Below are 14003 nucleotides of genomic sequence, written 5' to 3' on the forward strand. Positions count from 1 at the left end.
CACGGTCAGAGGTCTGGCCGCCATATGTAAGTAGTACCTGCACATGTAAGCAATGCCTACAAGCCAGCAACATGTCATGCATTCTGCTACAGAACCAGAAGATCCTCTACTTGCTCCTTAGAATATTTACTTATCGTCCTAAGCTACATTTAACCTCAGGTGGCCTGCACAGTAAGGTGCAACATGGCTTGGAGCACAAAACATGTTGTCCTACAGTTCAGCAATGTCTCCCTACTACTTCTCATCCAGACTGTCCAGGTATGTCAGGAAGTTTTCTTCTCCACTAATAATTTTAAGAGATTTGCGGCTTTAACTAAGAAAGGTATATGGGGATGGCTGCGGAGGCTGGTAGTCATGGGGCACATAGGTATACCTTAGTTCAAGTTGGAAAAGATTGAACAAACTGATCCACACCACAAAGATAAATGCAGTGGTGGTGTTACAGACAAGTTTTTATGAGGGTGTCAAGCAATGTCTCTGTATGAAAGGCAGGTTAAGTAAGGTGGTAGAATACATTGTTTGCCTCAACCCCTGAATACGTGAGGCCTGAATGTGTGTAAGCCAGTGTGGACAAAGTTATACAAATGTCACGAGTGTGAAGGAAGGACAACATATATCTAAGGCCTCACTACGTTAAAGGGATACAATTCTCCTCTTCTGTCTGCAGGAGAAATGGATGCATAATAAAATTGAATGAATGTGGCTGGAGGGAGGATTGACTGATCTTTGTGTCTTAATTCTGGTTGGGAGAAGGCAACATAATTGGTCAAGGAATAGGAAAGCCAGCAAGTTGCAGACAGTAAGACAGAAGTAAAAAGTGAGGCAAGGGAGTGGTAACTGAGAGAATTGGGCAAGGAACTGGTCAGCAAGGCAGCTGTGAATGGGAATCACTCTTGTAATATGAGAAATGTGGCAGCTAATTTATGCACAGTGACTTTCCAGTCTTAAGGTAATGATCAGATAATCTGTTACTTTGACACAGCACACTGGAGATAGCTACCCAGTTCTTTGAAATTGTGTCATGGGATCTTTTACATTCACCTGAGTAAATAGATGAGCAAACTCCTGAAATCATCCACTTGAGATAAAATCAATGAGCATTTTGAAAAGCATAGGATATTAAAGAAAAGCCAATGTGAGCTGTAAAAGGTAAACTGTGATTGTCAAATGGTGGATTTCCTCTGAAGTTTCTCCAGCTTAATCACTATTTGGAACACTGCCAACAACTTGTATTTGTGTTACTCCTCAGAGTGTAAAGCATTTCTATAAATTTCATACAAACATTATCTTACTGAATTTGATACCGAGTTACATTGGAAATATGAGAAGGTCGCTAAAACATTGGTCAAAGAAGAAACAACCTAAACAAGGAGAACAAGGCAGACAGGTAGGGACTGAATTCTAGAAGGCATCTGCAATGGAAAAATATGGTACTTGAGGAAATGTAGCATCATGAGTTTGAAATTGATAGGAAACAAACTTTGATTAAAAACATGTTCATTGATTGATGAATTGATGGTTGGAAATGTTTACCCAGCACATCAGTGATTGAGCCACCTTTTCTTGTGACATGAGGCATGCAACATTGAAACTTGCCAGAGGCAAAGGTCATCATTTTGCAAGAAGTTAGTGGAATGAATGGACTGATGGATGTATTTTAATGGGAAAGATGGTGGCATGGAATTTTATCAAAAAAATTAAAGTAATATGATATAAAAATGTCTACAGGAAAGTGCTGAGGGATGTTAATACACATCACTCCTTAAAAATGTGAATAAAGGTAGACAAAATAAGAAAACAACCTAAGTGTGGTTGCATAAATGCCTGCACACACTGCAAGATACAAAACAATGGTTTAGGTAGAGTGACAGTTAGTTCAGTTTTAAACCATTATTTTAAGAACAAAACAACCACAGAAATTGAACAGAATAAATTCTTCAGAATTATACCAGGAATAAGAAATTAACAAGAATAATGAGAAATCTAAAATACAATGCCATTGCTGCTCAAACAGGAAAAGATAGTAGATTTAGTAGAGGCTTCAAAAGTTAGAAGGGTTTGATAGAATGAACAGGATTTTTTGTGTGTGTCTCACAAGTCAGTGATTAGGCGCAATCAGTTTGAAAAGCTTACAGTGTGAGGGGAGAAGACAAATTTCTTCATGTACAGAGATGAGAGAGAATGGAATGCGTTGCAATTGGAAGCTATTGAATCAAAGACTATTACACCTCTGAAAGGGTAGGGAGATATAATATTTAAAAGAAGGAAGAGTTGGAGTAGGCCACTCAGTCCTTTGGGTGTACTTTTGCAATTTGACAAGATCATAACTTATCTGCTTCAATCATACATTTCCATTCATTCAAAATCTCTGATGCACTCAATTACTGAAAAAGAACCCATTTTCTATTTTGAATAGATTCAACAGGTTTTTGGCATGGAGAATTCCAAACACCCACTTAAGTGAAGAAATTTCTGCTCATCTCAATTCAAAATGACTGATCCTTATTCTAGATTGGAATCTCCAATTCTAGGCTCAATAAGCAGGGAAACATTCATAGATCCATTCAGTCCAGGCCAACCATAATCTCAAACTAAACTAGCCCCACCTACCTGCACTTGATCCATATCCCTCAAAACATTTCTTATTCATGTACTTACCTAAATGTTTTATAAAAATTATACCTGCATCCATCTGCTCTGGAAGCTTATTCCACACATGAACCATCCTCTGTGTAAAAAGATTGCCCCTCATGTATTTTTAAGCTTTTTTTCCTCTCACCATAAAAATATGTCCCATAGTCTTGAAATCTCCTACCATGGGGAAAGGAGTCCTGCCATCCACCTTATAAATACTCCTCATTATTGTATAAACCTCGATAAGTCATCCCTCAACCTCCAACCCTCCGGTGAAAAAAGTGTTGCAGCCTATCCAGCCTCTCCTTACAAATCAAACTCTCTATTCCTAGCAATATCCTGGTAGACCTCTTCTGAACCCTATGCAGTTTAAGAATATCTTTCTTACAACAGGGCAACCAGTACTGGACACAATACTCCAGACAGGCCTCACCAACAACCTGTGCAGCCTCAACATAATGTCCGAACTCCTATTCTCAAAGGTTTGAGCAATGAATACAAGCATACTAAACTCCTTCTCAACCATTCTAACTATATGTGGTGCAAACTTCAAAGAATTATGTACCTGAACCCTCAAGACTCTCTGTTGTAGAACATTTCCCAAAGCCATACTTTTAAAAGTCTTTCTTTTGTTTGTTTTACCAAACTGTAATGCTTCACATGATCCAGATTGATCTCCATTTGCCATTCTTCAGTTCATTGGCCCAATTGATCATGATCTCTTTGTAATCTTAGATAATCTTCTTCACTGTCCACTACATCACCAATCTTGATATCATCTGCAAATCTACTAACCATGCTTTCTATATTCTCATCTAAATCATTTATATAAATGATAAAGAAAAATTGACCCAGCAGTATTAGCCTTTTCAAGCCTTTAAGAGATCTACATATTTTAAAAAGGACATCTCTCAACTTCAAAACAATGAACAAACATAGACCCAGTCTGCTCAATCTCTTCCGAAAGAAAAATCTCCTGATCCTTGGAATCAGTCCAGTGTGAAATGGATGAAAATATAGGACTGTGGGAAGCAACAGGTGGTGGGATTAGTTTGAGCTGCATCATCCAAATCAAAGACAATATCCTGTGTAAATTCAAAATGCTGGCTGGATCATCAACAGGAATAAGAAATCTGAAAATTCTTGGTACCTTTTTCTCACAAAACAAGGGGCAAGGATGGCAGTTCAACATCTTTGGATGTGGATTTTTTAGTCAGAATAAAACAGGTGGAGTTGCAGCATTACTGGTTAAAGAATCAATCACAGTTATGAGGAGGGGTGATGAAGCAAATGAAGCATCAAATAAGGCTATATGGTTTGAGCTCAGAAGCGTAAAAGGGGCAGCCATACCACTAGGCATAGCCTATAGACTCTGAAGTAACCAAAAAGAGTTAGAAGAGCAAATACATAAGCAAATTTATGACTGAAAAAAAGAATAGGGCAATAATAATTGGGACTTCAACTACTTAACACCAACTGGGATACGAGCAGTGTGAGTGACACAGAGAGTGGGTGGTGTTCTTAATAGTTGCTTTGTATCTATTTTCACAGTGAAAATGGCATCGCACACATTCTTGTTGGAGGAAGAATACGGAATATTAGATAAAATAAGCGTATTAAAAAGGAATTTCTGGAGGACTACACCTCCTTGAATGTGGATAAATCATCGGGCCTAATGAATTGTATCCTAAATTGTTAAAGGAAGCCTGGGTGGAAACAGTGGATGTTCTGAGGATCATTTTTCAAGCCTCACTAAATACAGGTGAGTTAATAAAGGTTTAGAGGTCTATGAAAGTTGTACTATTATTTAAGAAGGATTAAAATGACAGATCATATGCGTCGGTCAATCTGATCTCAGTACTGGGCAAATTACTAGAATGAATTCTAAGTGATAGGATTAACTGTTATTTAAAAAGCAAGAGATTGACCAGGGATAGTGAGCATGGTTTTGTTAAGGGAAGGTCATGTCTTATTAACTTAATTGAATTTCTTGATGGTTGATGAGGGTGGTGAAGTGCATGTTGTCTATTTGATATGGTCTCATGACAGACTGGTTAGAAAAATTAAAGCCTATGAAAACCAGAATTATGTAGTGAACTGGATTCAAGACTGGCGCAGTGATAGGAAATCAAGGATAATGTTCTTGTGAATGGAAAGCAGTTTCGAATGGTGCTTCAAAGGCTCAGTATTGGTCCCATTATAGCTTGATATATATGCTTAAGACTTAAATCTCAGAGACATGATTTGGACATCTTCAGACAACAGAAAAACTAGCTGTGTTGTTGATAGTGAGGAGGATGGTTGTTGACTGCAGCATGATATCAATGGTTTTGTTGATGAGCTGAAAAGTGACATATGGAAGTCAGTATGAAGGAGAGTGAGGTTATGCAATTCGGGACAACAAACAAAGCATACAAAATAACAGGAGGACATTGAGAAGTGACAGACCTCGGAGTGCATATTCATGGGTCCCTGAGGTAGGTAAGATAGCAATGAAGCCTTAGAGGATGTCTTCCTTCTTTGAACAAGGCATTGAATACAAAAGCAGGGATGTAGTGATGGAAATATGACATTGGCTATACCACAACTGGAGGTTTGTATACAGTTCTTGTCACCGCATTATAAGAATGTCATAATTGCTCGAGATAGAGTACCGAGGGGATCTCCAAAATATATGACAGGGTTTGAACTTTGCTGGAATTAGGAAGGACTGGATAGGCGAGAGTTGTTTTCTTTAAAACAGAAAAGGCTGGAGTTTCTTAAATGAAGTGTATAAAATAATGATGGGCTTGAACAGAATAGAATGGATTGGAATGACTTGCTTCTCCTAGTGGACAGACCAATTACCGTGCGACACAAAGCTAAGGCTAGGACAAACAGAGTTGTTATCTCTGGTTTGTTGCCTGTGCCATGCGCTAGTGAAGCGAGGAACAGGGTGAGAGCGGAGATGAACACCTGGCTGCAAGGATGGTGCAGGAGGGAAGGTTTTGGATTCTTGGATAATTGGAGCTCTTTCTGGGGAGGGTGGGACCTTGACAAACAGGATGGTCTTCACCTGAACCAGAGAGGTACCAATAGCCTGGTGGGGAAATTTGCTAATGCTCTTCGGGGAGGGGTTTAAACTAATGCAGCAGGACACCGGCCATCAGGATATCGGTTTGAAATGTGCGTACTTCAATGACAGGAGCATCTGGAATAAGATGGGTGAACGTGCAGCATGGGTTGGTACTTGGGATTTTGATGTTGCGGCCATTTCAGAGACATGGCTAGAGGAGGGTTAGGAATGGTTGCTGCAGATTCTGGGATTTAGATGTTTCAGCAAGAACACAGAAGATGGTAAAAATGAGTGTGGCATTGTTAATCAACAGTAGTATTACAGCAGCTGAGATAACATTTGAGGACTCATCCAATGAGGTAGTTTGGGTTGAGGTTAAAAACAGGAAAGGAGAAGTCACCCTATTGGGAGTTTTCTATAAGCCTCTGAATTGTTCCAGGGACGTAGAGGAAAGGATAGCAAAGATGATTCTTGATAGAAGCAAGAGTAACAGGAAGTTGTTATGAAGGACTTGCCCAATTTTGACTGGGAATAATATACTTCAAGTGGTTTAGATGGGTCAGTGTGTGCAGGAGGGTTTTCTGATAGTATGTAGACAGGTCAACAAGGGGTGATGCCATATTGGATTTGGTACTGGGAAATGAACCCGGCCAGGTGTTAGATTTGGAGGTAGGTGAGCACTTTGGCAATACTGACCATAATTCAGTTTTGTTTACAATAGCAATTGGCAGGGATAGGTATATGCCACAGGGAAAGAGGTATAACTAGGGGAAAATCAATTACGATGCGATTAAGCAAAATTTAGGATGCATAGGATGGGGAAGGAAACTGCAGGGGATGGACACTTTTGAAACGTGGAGCTTATTCAAGGAACAGCTACTGCGGGTCTTGGACAAGTATATACCTATCCGGCAGGGAGGTAGTTGTCAAGAGAGGGAGCTATGATTAACTAAAGAAGTTGAAACTCTTATCAAGAGGAAGAGGAAGGCTTATGTGAGGATGAGGTGTGAAGGCTCAGTTAGGGGGCTTGAGAGTTATAAGTTATCCAGAAAGGATTGGAAGAGAGGGCTAAGAAGAGCCAGGAGGAGACTGAAAAGTTGTTGGCAGATAGGGTCAAGGAAAATCCTACAGCCTTCCATAGGTATATCAGGAATAAAAGAATGACTGCATTAAGATTAGGACTGATCAAAGATAGTAATGGAAAGTTGTGGAATCTGAGGACATAGGAGAAGTGCTTAATGAATACTTGTCGTCAGTATTCACATTGGAAAAGGCCAATGTTAGTGAGAATACGGAGATACAGGCTACAAGACTAGATGGGATTGAGTTTGACAAAGAGGAGGTTTTAGCAATTTTGGAAGATCCAAAAATAGATAGGACCCAGGGCCAGATGGGATTTATCCTCAGATTCTCTGGGAAGCTAACGAGAAGATTGCAGAGCCTTTGGCTTCGATCTTAATGTCATCATTGTTGACAGGAGTAGTGCCAGAAGACTGGAGGACAGCAAATGTTGTTCTCTTGTTTAAGAAGGGGAGTCAGGACTACCCTGGTAATTATAGGCCAGTGAGCCTGACTTCGGTTGTGGGGAAGGTGTTGGAAAATGCCAGCCCACAGTGAAGGAAGGGACAGTGTAGTTGGAGATTTGAGGTAAGTATGGGGTCTGTTCAATAGTTACTCAAGTGTTCGACTGTATATTAAATAGTTAAACATTTCCTGAGAATCTATTTTACTTAATTTCATCTGAACGCTCCGATGTCTCTGATTTAAATGGAGACTTTTGGAAGCTTCTAGGGTAGAGAAATTGCCCAGCAGAAAATTCACTTTCCTGGACAATTTCTTTGGAGTTTGGGTAATTCCGCAGGGTCCTCATCCACATTTCCTAATTAACCCTGGTATAAAATTGTTTGGACAGCGGAAAATCTGGGCCCATGTCTTTTCAAAGATCACACTTTATGAATTGTACTCTCAGAATGACAGCTATATGCAGGACATCTTAAGCTTCTGGAGGCCAGCAATTTGGTTTGTCGCTTTTTGTTTTGTCCATAGGTTCATGTCATAAAAACCTGGTTGATATGCATCCTTTCGATAAGTAAACCTGCTATCCTTAGTCAGCCCTACAGATATTCCAGGTGGAAAAATAAAATATTTTTCTAACTGTCCTCTGATGCAGCCTAACAAATTACAAGACACTCTGGACAATCAATACAAATTTTGCTTATGACAGCTATGATTGAATTTGAACAAAGGGATGGAAATGTTTAGCATTCTGAAAATAAATCCTGAAATAAAACTCAAACTGCAAACTGAATCAACAAGAGAAGGTCAAGTCTTTTTTTGCTTCAGTGTTGTCAAACAGTGGGCGGCATGGTGGCTCAGTGGTTAGCACTGCTGCCTCTCAGCACCAGGGTCCCAGGTTCGATTCTAGCCTCGCGCGACTGTCTGTGTGGAGTTTGCACGTTCTCCCAGTGTCTGCGTGGGTTTCCTCTGGGTGCTCCAGTTTCCTCCCACAGTCCAAAGATGTGCAGGTCAGGTGAATTGGCCATGCTAAATTGTCCATAGTGTTAGGTGCATTAGTCAGAGGGAAATGGGTCTGGGTGGGTTACTCTTCAGAGAGTAGAGTGTGGACTTGTTGGATCGAAGGGCCTATTTCCACTCTGTAGAGAATCTAATCTAATCTTATCAAACTATGCTGAAAGTGGCTAATTCCAGAAATGGTAAACCTCACTTGGTGAAGCATCATAGTGGGAGCAACATCACCATAGTGACTGCAGAAGTTGAAGAAAAGAATTCAGGAACAATGCTCAGGATAATAAATGTGAACTGATCTGTACTGCAGAAATATTAGTTTACATATGCATATTTTCCACAAATCATCACATTGAGAAACTCAAAAATCACTTCAACCTCCCAACAATTTAGCTATACGATATCATACAATATTTTGTTGGTTAAAGGTTAAATTCGTGAAAGTTATACTGCAATCGATTCATATTTGAAAATCTTAACTCTGTAATTACAATGTGTTGGCCCTGATTCTTTTAGCTTGATTAAACCATTTCATGAAATATTGGAGCACTTTTAGTATGAGAAGTATGGGCGGGCAGTGCAACCTAGAACATCTGATTGAAACTGGGATTACAGTATTTTGAAACTGGCATTATTGATGAACCTCCTGTAATGAGGACTAATTGCCAAAACCATCGCGTGCGAATCTGTACCTTGTAGACCAGTCACATGTTAGTATTAAACAGATGGTCAGAACAGGTTGACATTTTATAGAGATGAAATTATTGCCACAGTCTCCCAATCCCATACATTATAGTAAATTTGCCGTGTTATATAAGTGCAGTCATTGTATTGAACATAGGTTTTCCTTGCTGTTTTCCTTCACAAATTGTTTTACAAAAATGGTTGCGTAGTGGGCAACACCAGTCAGATCATATTTGTTACTTTCAGCATTGTTTCTAAATTCTTTTCTTCAACTTCTGCAATCATTATCGTGATGTTGATCCTACTATGATGCTTCACCAAGTGAGGTATACCATTTCTTCCTAAACGCCATGCTAGAAAGTTAGCAAAAGCTGACCAATTGTTTCAAACAAGAGGCTGTGTTTCCAACATTACAACAACTGCCAAGCGTCAGAAACACCTGAAATTGTAAAAGGTATCATATTAATGCAAGTTCCGTCTTTTTATGTTTTCTAAAACATTGGCAATGCAAGGTCAAGTCTGACTAGAAACACAGGAAGGAGGAGCAACTCTGAACCCAATGAGCCTGCTCTGCCTTTCAACATGGATGATCTACTATTTCAGCATTATACCTTTGGTCCCCCTACCCTTTGATGCTTTCAGTGTCCAGAAATCTACTTGCTTCCGAAATATATATAGTGATACAGCATTTGCCATCTTGTGTGCTAAAGAATTCCACAGTGTCACCAGCACCTTCGTACAAAATTGTCTACCACAAATCCTGAGACAGTGACCCTTATTCTCAATCCTCCAAACCATCACCTTACACACAATCTGTCCAGCCTTGTCAGAATTTTATACATTTCAATGAGATCCTATCCATTCTTCCAACTGTCTGAAGATCCAAATATATCATATCCACTGGTTCTCCCTAATCAATCAAGAAGTTGAGGCCTCAGCAAAAACCACACAGGACTTCCCTCTTCACATCCTGCCAATTAGACAATAACCTATTTATGCATCCTGTCAGTTTCTACCAGCCAGCCAATTTTCTATCCATGATAATGTATTACCCTCCAGATCATGAACTTTAGTTTTCTGCAATAAACTGCAATATCTTTGATGGCACCTTGTCAAAAGCCTTCTGGAAATCCAAGTACTAATGTCAGACTAACTTGGTCTGTTTTCTTCCTCCGCATCTCTTTTTTAGAATTTGTGCTAACACAGCTTTTGTAAGGCTTTGTAGGTATAAACATCATATTTTCATTTCTGTAGGGCAGTAAACAAATACAAAAAAAACTGAAGGAAAAATATAAATATTCAAAGCAGAAAATTCACAGTGTATTTCTGCTGGGTTCTCAAAGGCATTGGAATTTTTGGAAAAAAGTACACTTAATATCGAAAACGATTGTGAGACCACTTAAAATGAAGCATTCTAATAAATTTTTAGAACTTTTATATCTCATGATAAATAGTTGGGTTTAATCATGAAGAAAGCAGTGACATTTAACCCTCCACAAAAAAAAAGCAAACCCACTGTCTACCCAGCCCCCACGTGCAATTCTTCACCATCCCAATTCAAAAGCCCAAGCCAGAATGAAACAGTGTCTGTAAACAGCAGTAACTGGACAATACTTGGGCTGATAAGAAGCAAGTGGCATGTGTCACACAAGGATGGAGTAATGCTGATCTCCAAAAAAAATCACTGAAACCCCACCATCCCATGCTGAAGATTGCCAATGACCAGAAACTTAACTGGACCAGCTACATAAATACAACAGCATATCAGAGATTGTGAACTCTCTGACAATTACCTCTCCCCTAACTCCCCAAGGTCTGTCTACAATAGTCAAAGCACAAGTGAGGAGGGTGATGGCACATTCTCCACGTGCCTGACTGATTAAAGTTTCAACAGACAAAAGTTTGAGACAATCAAGGTGAAAGCAGCCTGCTGGACTGGCACATCATTCACCTTCTTAAACATTTACTCCTACCATGGTTGCGGCATGTACCACCTACATAATGCATTGCTGCAACTTAACAAAGCTCTATCAGCAGCACTTTCCAAACCTTCCATTTTTTTACCACCTAGAAAAACAAAGACAGCAGATGAAAAGGAATACCACTACCTGTAATTTCACCTGCGATAGTATTCTAGCTTGAGAGATATTGACATTCTCTTGTTTGGTTTATCAAAATCCTGGAATACTCTCTTCAACAACACTGAGAGAGTACCAAAACACAGGAACTGGAGTATTCAGGAAACAGTTAGAGGTCAAGTGAGCTGACACGCCATCTGTGCCACTCCTTCTGGTTTGTTTCATATTCATTCCTCCACACCAGATACGAGTTGGGCTGGGTTGTAGAGAACAGAGATGTCAGCAAGCCATGTGCTGTACACTGAAGGGTGGAGGTTATTGATGGGGCCTTAACAGTACACCCACTTCTCATGAACACATAAAAAAAAACTACTTGACTATTCCTTCTGGTATTTATTACTCTCCATCCTTGCTCATCACACCCAAATTCAACTTTTCACATTGCTGCCCCACACGTCCAATGACTCTATGACTCTTATCCTCGACTCCATCAGTTCAAACTGACTCTCGACCACCTAATCTTTCTCAGTTAATATTTCTCTCTTCCTATTTTACTATTACATTTTTCGTTACCCTTTGCTACTGATTTCTTCTTTCATTCCGATAATTCCTTTGTGGAATTGCACCAGTTTGGAGCATCTTTTCTTTTGGCATTGCTATCAGCACTATAGTAGGGCATTCCTCATTGTGGAATAGTTACTGTAATCTTTTACATTAATATTTGTAAGAAAAGGCCAATTCAAAGAATAGCAGCTAGACTTTGGTAAAAGAATGAATTAAAAGTTAAGTCAGTACTGAATTATCAGCAAATGTTGACTGGGCTCTCAACTACTAATGTGAATACCTGACCATTGTCATCTATTGTTTCTGCTCAACAACCTAAATGATTACAAATTCCAGACTTTTTCCTTTACCATTCTGAAACCAGCCACTATGAAGTTCCTATGTTGATTTAACTGGTGGTTCTTATTTACTCATACATGGAGAAAATTTTCAAAGAGAACTACTGAGGAGCAATGAAGAAATGGAATGAAGTATAAGGAATCAAAAATAATTTTCAATGAAAGAGAAAACAGGAACAATCAAACTTCTCCAAAACTTGTACATCGCAGTTTTCAGGTGCCATCTGCAGGGCACAGTCATTTTTGACAGACTATACTGATTCCCTGACTGCCTTCTGGAATATGGGAGGAGCATTTTCAGATTTGTCCAAAAGGGAGGCAGTTTGATAGCAGGTGGAGGATAAAGTTAGGCTGTTGAGCACTTGAGGCTGAATACAGTAGTATTTAGGCCATAGTTAGAGGCCAAATGAACAGCAAACAATTTCAGCCATCCTTCTGGTTTGCTGCAAATGCAATTCCCATGCCAGATATAAACTACTCTAGGTTGTAGAGTACAAGGTATCAGCAAGTCTTACTGATGGGGCTCTGATAGTATGTCAACAACAGCTCAATTATAGGGAAGAAAGTATCTGGAGTGGCTGAAAGGTGGGATATTAACTTGATCTTTTCTAAATAGCATTAATATTTTAGGACATATAATGATAACTGCTGCAATTTGATGTCAACTTGGTCACATGCTTATGTAAGGTAGGATGTGACTTTATTTTATATTGACTGAATCAGCAATTATCCAACAATACAGTCGGTAGAACCAAATTAGTTCTTTGTTGCATGTGATGGGTTCCAATTAGTTGATGGGCAGACAATAATAGCTTTCACTCACCTGATTATTTTTGGGAAGTAATTAGCTAGTGTGCTTCAATAGTTACTTTAAATGATTATAGGAACTTGGCAGTGCTACAATGCATGTGCATGCATGCATTCATTCATTTGCATCTAAGACTGCATTTCTGATATCCTGAAGAAGGGCTTATGCTCGAAACGTCGATTCTCCTGTTCCTTGGATGCTGCCTGACCTGCTGCGCTTTTCCAGCAACACATTTTCAGCTCTGATATCTTGACAGACAACATATAATAAATACACTCAAACTTTGGCACTCTGGCAGCACATCGATTACTATGTTAATATAAAATTCCTTTGTGCAGAATGCACAGAGGAACTATATATTTTAAACACACTAAGCACCATTATACCAAATGAAATTAAACTTTTCTGTGTTGCATTTCAAAGTTTAAACTGTGTAAGCTTTCACATGATTGCTTCTCATCAACAAATAAATATACGCATTAGCAAATAATGAATATTCTTTAAAACACCAATTTTGCAGATTAAATGGTACCTTGGTGATTAAGTTAGAGGTGAAGGGGAAACACATGCTTTCAGTTTCTCAACTGGTTAATGTTTGGGTCGAACAGGCTTCACAGATAGTCTTCAAGATAGCTTTTGAGTGAGTAGGAGCTGTTTTTCTTGTTTGGAGATGTTTGCGAGAATGGGGACAGGAAGTTGAGATACAAATTGTAGTGTGGATCACGGCTATCCAAGGCAGGATATAGATTAAACAAAGGAAGGTTGTAGCTTACAGAAGGAGAGAGTTGGATGAAAGTGGTAAAGTCTGGGTTGACTGAGATCAGGTCAAATTGAATGGAAGGGAGATCAAGAATGAAAGGGGAGAAGCCAAGGGTAACAGAGGGAGAGCTGAGAGTCATCAAGGAGAAGTCAAAGGTAATTGTTCTAAACTCAAGAATCCCAAATGGTGCAAGTTGAAGCACCAGTTTTAGATGTCAGATCTGAGTTGAGGGTGGATGAAAATATTTCAAATTTGATGGTGGGAAGGATGAGGACGATTGAGTGAAGGTGCTGGGTGATAAATGGAGGGTGGATAATAATGGCTGATAGGTTCAAGGTGACAGTAGGAATGTTGATAGACATTGCTGCAACAACAGGCCGAGGTGACAGGAGACCGGGTTGAGATGGAAGGCAGTCATGGTGAGAGGACACTAGGCTTCCGCTTGGTGCACAGGTACAAGATCAGAAATAAGAGGCATTGAGAAAATGGTGCAGCACTCTTCTTCTGCCTTGTACCCAGTTTTGTGCATCCTTTTCACCCAGGACCTTTTGAGGAG

At 39.5% G+C, this 14003-nt stretch overlaps 1 protein-coding gene across 3 annotated transcripts in view; it reads right to left on the reverse strand.

The window, feature by feature from the left end:
* Positions 1-14003, reverse strand: part of cdkal1 (CDK5 regulatory subunit associated protein 1-like 1) — a 616294-nt gene that overhangs the window by 61716 nt on the left and 540575 nt on the right. The window lies entirely within an intron of this gene.

Source organism: Chiloscyllium plagiosum, unplaced genomic scaffold (assembly GCF_037043375.1).
Source record: "Chiloscyllium plagiosum isolate Xiang-an unplaced genomic scaffold, Cpla_swu_hap1 HiC_scaffold_34, whole genome shotgun sequence".
Classification (NCBI taxonomy): Eukaryota; Metazoa; Chordata; class Chondrichthyes; order Orectolobiformes; family Hemiscylliidae; genus Chiloscyllium; species Chiloscyllium plagiosum.